Source organism: Danio aesculapii, chromosome 10 (assembly GCF_903798145.1).
Source record: "Danio aesculapii chromosome 10, fDanAes4.1, whole genome shotgun sequence".
NCBI lineage: Eukaryota > Metazoa > Chordata > Actinopteri > Cypriniformes > Danionidae > Danio > Danio aesculapii.
The window spans coordinates 14,434,183-14,443,446 of record NC_079444.1 but is presented as its reverse complement, the minus strand read 5'-3'; the positions used below and the strand labels follow the sequence as shown (position 1 = coordinate 14,443,446).

Sequence of the window (9,264 nt, the reverse complement as noted above, 5' to 3'; positions counted from 1 at the left end):
TAAAGTTCAATTGAACCCTTTCTTCACATCCACGTTACTAAGGGTTGATGGAGCATTATTTTATATTAAACGTGATTACATTATTGGTGGGGACATTTTAATAATTAGTGGATATTGGTGGGGGCATGTCCCCTCCATCCATGTTAATTCTATGCTTTTGATAAACACACAGCAAAGACACAATGTTTCATTGAAATAAATCTCTTATGAAAAAAGGAATGTTACCTAGAATATTTAACAACTTATGTAACAAATTACCTTTTGGTAGAGACCATGTTAATTCTTATCTGATGTCTAAATAAAATACAAACCTCTGGAGAAATAGCCTCCCAAAAATTGACATAGTCCCCTGGTGTTACAGGAAATTAACCAGACGTATAATGAAAATCATTTAAATTAAATAAATGATCCACCAATGTGATCAAGCCAGTGTTTCAGGGAAAAAAAGCTATTTGTTTTCTATTTAATAAATTCCTCTTCCATGTTTATTAAAAGAAAATATCAATAAGAACATTGTATATATATATATATATATATATATATATATATATATATATATATATATATATATATATCTATATATATATATATATATATATATATATATATATATATATATATATATATATATATATATATATATATATATATATATAGCAAATTGACAATACTAAAGTTTGAACAATGAACTTGATAACTTTTTTTCATCAAATATTCATTTTCCTTCGGCTTAGTCCTTTTAATAATCAGGGGTCGCCACAGCGGAATGAACTGCCAACTATTCCAGCATATGTTTTACACACAGCATATGTTTTACACATATGCCCTTCCAGCTGCAACCCAGTACTGGGAAACACCCATATACCCTCTCACAAGCGCACACATACACTACGGCCAATTTTGTCTTTGGACTGTGGGGTAAACACCCGGAGGAAACTCACGCCAACATGGGGAGAAGATTGAAACTCCACACGGATACCAACTGGTCCAGCCGGGACTCGAAACAGCAACCTTCTTGCTGCGAGGCGACAACGCTAACCTTTTCTTTCAGTTTGTTATTGTAAGGTGTCACTCCTCCACACATTATCACGTGGTAACTAACTCTTGAGCTCATGTATCGATTACACTGGTCTGACTGAACACTGAACATGAACAAAACAAGCACAGAAAATGAAGGTAAATAACCGACGTTTCTTTGAGCAGGGTGTCTCTGCATTTCATCTTCACTCATGCTTATAAAAATCTGGCGTTTTTCAATTAAACTGATTTTCTCAGTTTTGAGCCGTATCAGTGAAGTTGACTGAACTTCACACGACGACGTCATCGGTTAGCAAAGCAACCTAGCAACATACTTTCGGAAGTTATAATAAAGAGGCGCATTGAGGAGTTTGTTTAACGGGCCTTTGGCGAAATTGTATTTATAGCTAATATGAATAATTGTTTGAGGTGTTTAATTCTAATTTGGCGTTTTTGAACAAAGTTTATAGATGTTGCCAAAACAGCTGGTTACATCGGACGTTATTTTGTATACGTTTATATAGTGTTCGCATGATGTTGAAATGATTGTGCATGCATTTGCTCATTGCTGTTGTATTAAGATGTATTGTGTATTGTTATTAATTGCTATGGCGTTGTTATTAGCTTATGTTTATTAGTCAACATCAATTACAATTAACATTTTAGTTTATTCTTTACATTTGTTTTTTTTCTGATTTATTAGAATACTGTAGAGCAGTAGTTCTCAAATTTTTTTCATCAAGCACCACCTCAGAAAAAAAAATGGTCTCTCCATGTACCACCATAATGACCAGTATTGAAATACTGTAGAGTAGCAGGTCTAATTAAGGAGCTACAGCACTGCGCAGTTCAAAAATGTGGCAGATTAATTCTTATTATGATGAATATTTATTATTGTCAGCCACTTTAAACATTATAAATTGTTTGAACAATAACACAGTACTGTGTTTACAGGTAAAAATAAATAAAACGTCAACGTTTAAATTAAAATGTGCTTTTAAAAGTTAATTAATAATGGTACTGGTTTTAAAAAGTAAAAATAAAACTGATGTACTTAAATGTAAAGTATTATCATAAAGTAGCCTGTTCATCAAAACCTGGAAATGTTGCTTGGACCTCATAAATATAGGCTATATGTAGGGCCAGACGGAATCTGCAGACATTTTTTGCTATTTCTGTGCAGAATTGTGTTAAGAATCCTACAGATTTATGCAGAATTATATTGGGAGTATCATAACTAAAACCTTAATATATGAAATAAAAAAGTAATACCTTTTTAACTTTTATTTAATGTTTACAATGCAAATCCAATTAGATCCACTTTGTTTGGTAAACAAAGCAAGTCTCTCATATATTATATCTACTAAAAGACACAAAATATTACTTTACGAACTGTATTGCAAATAAATCATATGAATATTTTCATATTAGTCAATAATATTACTGTAAATAATTTAAAAACTGAATAAATATAAATTTACACTCATTTACACAAGTAAATGAACAGCATCAATGATGGGCTGAAAATCTGCAGAATTCAATGCACGCAGATTCTGTGTGGGCCTAGCTATATGTCATCATATTTACATATAAACTCTTTTTGATAAATTTTGAAATGTATGATGCATGTATATATGACTTATTTATATATCTTTGAAATCTAAACATTAACTTGTATTTTAAATATATAAATTAGATTTACATATTTAAATTAGAAATTAGATCTGCTTACTGGATGTTAGAGTAGGCTATTTGTGTCAGAAAAGCAAGTGATTAAACCATACCTGTCAACATTGGGATATAAAAATACGGCATACACGCCCAACAACCATTACAAATATGGAGAGGAAATTAGTTTCAAATGATAGAATACATAACAAATATTAGAAAATTGAAAATAAAATAAAAGGTTAAGCCTATTTTCATAAATTTTACTGATCACATTGGTGTTATCGTATGCATCAAAGGGTTAAAAGTGTGTCCTTTTTTTACTTGAATTATTCAGCGTTTTCTCCGCGTACCACAGTTTGAGAACCACTGCTGTAGAGCGTTAGAGCATTATTTATTGTGGCTTTTTACATATAAGCACACACTATTCCGCTATGGAAAATCTTTTATCACTTAAATATACTTTTTCTCTGGATTTATTAGGTATGTGAATGAGTAAAATGATTCACAGTGTTACTAACTGTTAACAAACCATTAACTAAGACTATTAGCTTACTTACTAATTAGCTGCTTTATAATAGTTAGTATGGAAGTAGTTGGGTTTAGGTATTGTGTAGGGTTAGGAATATAGAATAGGGTCATAATTGTGACATAATTGTGCATAAGTGCTAATAAACAGTTATTATCTTAATAGTAGGTGAGTAATAAGCCAGTGGATAACAGTGTGAATTGTAACTGAAACTAAAGTGTTAGCAAAGTCTTAATATTTGTTTTATTCCATTCATTCATTCATTTTCTTTTAGGCTTAGTCCCTTTGTTAATCAGGGGTTGCCACAGCTGAATGAAGCGCCAACTTATCCAGCATTATGCAGTGGATGCCCTTTCAGCCACAACCCAGTACTGGGAAACATTCTTACACACTCTTTCACACCCACACTATGGCCAATTTAGCTTATTCAATTCATCAATACCACATGTCTTTGGACTGTGGGGGAAACCGGAGCACCCAGAGGAAACCCACAGATAATATTTTATTATTAAGAATATTTAATGTAATCTAATTTCAGTTGTTGGCACCCACATGAAAATATACTATAGTAATTTATAGTCAATACTATAGTTTTTTTAACCATACTGACACTTACACCTTCAGTAGAGACTGGATGAATTGACAGCGGCTGTGCAATCAGCTAATATGTTGCTGGCATTGTTTTTTATGTATTGGTGATATATTGCATCACGAAAAATTATTGTCAATGCGTTGTGCGATAAGTTTATATATTGATTTTTGTGACAGGTGTATCCGCTTGGTAAGTGTGACTACACATGAAGCGGCTTCCGGGTCCAAGGGCACTATCAAACTGTATGGGGAGAATCATCAAATGGTAATACTAAGCGTTTACAAAGCCATGTAATACTTTCAAAAATCGCAATATATAAATTCATGGCTAAAATCTGATGGCCAGAAAGTGATAAATTTTTTTATAAATTGTTAAAATTTTGATATTTGTGATGCAGCAAGTCCAGAGACTGTTGTGTACACCATGATTTTCTATAAAATTCACTTTCGTGTGTGATAGGACTAAAAAGTGGTCATATACGAATATTTTCTCAATTCAAATGAGTAAATTCGAACTGTTTCAAATTGCACCCGGAAACAGTATTCCATACGTCACGACTTAATAAGCGGATTAATGACCAAACAGGTTGGTCTCTCACATCCACCATGTTTGTAGTTGTTAACATGTTTTTACCTGTGTTTGTAGTTCTAATCAAATTCACATCCAGTCACACAATGTTTTGTGGGCAATTAGCTGTTAGAGTAAGCACAGATTTGCACTTTGAATTTTTTTTACCAATAATAGTAGACCAAATACGAAGCTTTGGAATACTTTAGACGTTTTTTTTTTAACCTATTCGTCGACCGATATGGGTTTTTTCGAAGGCCTATGCCGATATCTTGGAAAGCACGGTGGCTTAGTATGGCTGATATTTAGCCAACGTGATTATTTTAGTCACATGCATTGCTCAGGTGTGAGTTTTTCACAGACTTCAACAGAGTGTAAAAATCTGGATGGTTTTGTGGGTCTCGTCTATCAAATCTGATTTTTATTTAGTATTTTCCATTGGATTCAAGTCTGGTGATTGGCTGGGCCATTCTACAGCTTGATTTTCTTTCTCTGAAAGCATCTGAGTTTCCTTTGCTGTGTTTTGGATCATTGTCTTGCTAAAATATTCTCCCTGGTTTCATCTTCATCACCCTGCTAATGCAGATGTTGGACTGAAGCAGCTAATATTAATTTACAATGAGGAAGGTAGAGGGTTGCTGAGAGATTTCAGCTGCTGTCTGGGCTTTCACTGCCTTCCTACAGTTCCCTTTCTTCAAGAGTTCAATACTTTTTTCCTGCATCATTTCATGTCATGAAATGTAAGTTTTTGTAAACTTTTGTTTTCTTTTCATATGTGGATTTCATTTGTTATTAACAACATCTGGTGAAAATGTCAGATCATCAGCACCTTCAGAAATATGTTTTCTTAGAAAAATGGTAATGTGTTCAATATTTCCTGCTGTACATATACAATACACACACATGCAGTTAAATTGAAAGAATGTAACTAATAACGATTCAACATTACATAACAGTCCTTGGTTTTTATTACTAAAATAAAGTTAGTAAAGTTGTTTACAACCACTTTTCCTGCAATGTGGGGGTGTTGGAATGTTCGACAACCGTAAACAGTGTTAAGCTTCTTTTTGCCCTCAAACAAAGAACAAAAAAAGTTAGTATGAAGTATATCAGGGCCTATTCTATTTTCAACTACAATTTAGGAGAATGGATAATATGTAAATTGGGATGCAGCATTCCTACATCTTTATTTCAGGGCATGGAGTTTCAGCTAATGATCTGAATCGGGTGTGTTTCATTAACAGTCTTAGAATATACTGTTGGCGTGCGTGCAGAAACAGGCTTGAGTAACTGCCATTATAATGTGGCTGTTTAAACGTCTTCCACAAAACTTGCCGCTGCTTGTAGCTTTAATGATTCTTGAAGCAAATATAACCTCTTTGTATAACTCCAAACTTCAGCTTGTGGACTGTGACATTGGGAGTCATTTGGAAAACAAACCAATGTGAAAATAGTTCTGTGTACACAGGGAACTTGAGAGAGAGAAAGAGTTTTCAAAAGTTTTTCATCGACACTGAAACAACATGCTACGATAAAGTTAAGAAATATATATTTCTATATCTAACTCTTAAAGACAAAATATTTGCCCTTAAATCAGGGCAAGACAAGGCAAGTTTATTTATATAGCACATTTCATACACAGTGGTAATTCAAAGTGCTATACATAAACAGGAATAAAAAAAGACAAGTATAAAAACAAATAATAAAAATGTAAATTAAAAACAGATTAAAATGTGTTAAAACAGGTTATAAAAGGATGAAAAGCACAGTCAGACACACAATCAGAAACTTGTCACACAGAACAAGTTACATGAACAAGTACCTGCAAAGCTACTGTACTGTTCTAAGTTGTAGGCACTATGAGGATGCTTTCAAACAAATGCATAATTACGTTTTATTTATTAATTAACTTTTATTAACTAAATCAAATCAACATTTCAGATGACCACAATTTGCATTTAAAACACTTGGTACACTTGCCCGAAGTGTTTCAGCTAGCTTTGCAGATAGGGTTTTTGAAGCGTCTTAGAGATGTTGCACAGTACTGTAAATGTAAAGCTATTATTAATATTTATTAACAATTCAAAACGTTATAATGCTATTCAAATATAACAAGTATATACACTCACTGGCCACTTTTTTTAGGTACTATTTATTAAGCTGTTTAAACCGGGCATCAGAATAGGGAAGAAAGGTGATTTAAGTGACTTTGAACATGGCATGGTTGTTGGTGCCAGATAAACTGGTCGGATTTTCAGGCACAACCATCTCAAGGGTTTACAGAGAATGGTCAGAAAAACAGAAAATATCCAGTAAGTGGCAGTTCTGTGGGAACAAATGTCTTGTTGATGCCAGAGGTCAGAGGAGAATGGCCAGACTGGTTCAAGCTGATAAAAAGCCAACACTAACTCAAATAACCACTCGTTACAACCGAGGTATGCAGAAGAGCATCTCTGAACGCACAATACGTCCAACCTTGAGGCGGATGGGCTACATCAGCAGTAGACCACACCAGGTGTCACTCCTGTCAACTAAGAACAGGAAACTGAGGCTACAATTGGCACAGGCTCACCAAAATTGGACAATATTTGAGATTGGAAAATGGTTCAGGCTGGTGGTTATGTAATGGTGTGGGGATATTTTCTTGGTACTCTTTTGGCCCATTAGTACCAATTGAGCATCATGTCAGTGCCACAGTCTACCTGAGTATTGTTGCTGACCATGTCTATCCCTTTAAGACCAGAGTGTACCCATTTTCTGATGGCTACGTCCAGCTGGATAACGCACCATGCCATAAAACACAAGTTCACTGTACTGTCCAATAGAGCACCTTTGGGATGTGGTGGAACGGGAGATTCGCATTATGGATGTGTAGCCGACAAATCTGCAACTACGTGTTGCTATCATGTCAATATGGACCAAAATCTCTGAGGAATATTTCCAGTACCTTGTTGAATCTATACCACAACGGATTAAGGCAGTTCTGAAGGCAAAAGAGGGTCCAACCCGGTACTAGTAAGGTGTTCCTAATAAAGTGCCCGGTGAGTGTATTATTACAATTAAATTGTAAATAAGATACAATTTTGACTCAAAAATGTTTTTAGTTTAAAAGGCTGTACAGTCACTACCTACAGCTGATTGGTTCAGTTTGATCCCAGAATAAAACCAGCTTTGAAGCAGATTATCCATAGTGTAAGTTATCATGACGACAAAGCCCAAACCTTCTTGAGCCTGAAAACTCCAGCCTGATCTCACGAGGAAACGTAACTATTTGTAAGTTTTGTCAGTGTAGTGGCTTATTCGTACGAATTCGCATGAGTTCAGTCGTACGAAAATTTACAATTTTTAAAAGGAGGCATGGCACCCAACTGTCATTGGGGGATGAGCAAATCATACTAAATTGTATGAATGAGATCTTATGAATTCAAACGAATTAGCCACTAAATAAAAAAAGTTACGAATTGCCATGAGATAGCATTGAAAGCTCAAACTAAAAACAAACTAAACCGGCTTTGTTCAGCAGTACTCAACAAACAACTGATAAAAACCGAAACAACCAACCAAATTACAAGCAATAGCACAATTAAACACAGTAGAACAAATAAACAAATAAGATAAACAGTGCTTACAAGCTTTTGCTGGTTGCTATAATGGTACAGCATCTGTGTATTTATATTGAATTAGGCATGGGCTGGTATAAAATTCTGACGATAGGATAACCTTGGATAAAAATATCACGGTTTCACAGAATTTTGATTACTGCAATAAATTATATTCTTTTGAAATGGTAAAAAACAAAAACTTTTTTCCGCTTTGAACACAAAATAGTTTATTTTGAGAAATATTAAAAATATTTTGGAACAGTAAAAATCTCAGGCTAAATAATTCAAATGAATTATTGACTTCTTCTGTCTTTATTTGTTTCAAAAACAAAGATTTCTTTACAATTTAAAATGGTATCTTTGGATATCTTTTTTGCTGGTGGTACTGTTGTCCTAAAAAACAAAGCGTAAATAAAAAAAATCTTACACATACCTTAGGAGCGGTTATAAATGAAAATTTTGGCGGTTTTAAAACCTTGACTTTTCCAAACTGTCCTATGCTTATATTGAATAAATGTAAATAGCACTTCTGTTATAATAAAGTTATAAGTTATAATAAAGAGCATTTTGCAGGTGGAGTAAAATTGAGGGTCAAATTAATCTGAGCGATTAATCGAAAAGTATTCAAAATCAACATTCAGAACCTAAAATTGATAATTTTTTTCAATTACTTTCCCTACCACGTGTGGAGTCATGTGACCCCACTCTGTTAAGGCTGATTTATACTTCTGCATTGAATGCATGGTTGTGGTCCGGCACAGCCTTCGCACACCCACGCACCTCTCAAACAATGTAACTACTCGTTGCACATTTGTGTTACATTGACAACGATTGGAAGCTGCGCCAGAGATGCCTTGAGACACTTTATTTTCTACTGCAATAAAATTATTATTTACATAAATTGTTTACAGTAGATGCAAGACATGCACTGTTTAAAATATTATTTACAGGAGATACAAGAGTTATTTTATTTAGAAGAGATACTGCTTATTTTTTATATTTTATATATTTTTTATATATTTAATATGAAAAACTTTTCCAAAGTTTTGTTTCCAAAAGTTATTTATTTTCACTTTTTTTATAAGATAAAAGTGACTGTTGGTTTCAGGCAATTTGTGTTTTAATTTCAATTGTTCAACATTTAAAACCTCTCACTTGTAATATGCGAGCATATTACTGTAATACTGTACTTGTCAGTGAACTATGAGGGCAAAAAAATAAAATAAATAAATAAAATAATCGTTTGTTAATCGTAATTGAGTTAGAATGTTCAGTTAATCGAGAGTTAG

At 33.6% G+C, this 9,264-nt stretch overlaps 1 protein-coding gene across 3 annotated transcripts in view; it reads left to right on the top strand.

The window, feature by feature from the left end:
- Positions 1–1,091: 1,091 nt before the first annotated feature.
- Positions 1,092–9,264, top strand: part of pam (peptidylglycine alpha-amidating monooxygenase) — a 115,658-nt gene continuing 107,485 nt past the window's right edge. For 2 of the 3 annotated variants that reach the window (XM_056466391.1, XM_056466388.1), the window contains exon 1: positions 1,092–1,176. The gene's annotated coding sequence lies outside the window, so the exon portion shown is untranslated. Of the gene's footprint in view, positions 1,177–3,982; positions 4,071–9,264 lie in introns of all 3 variants that reach the window. The other variant, XM_056466389.1, reaches the window with a different exon arrangement.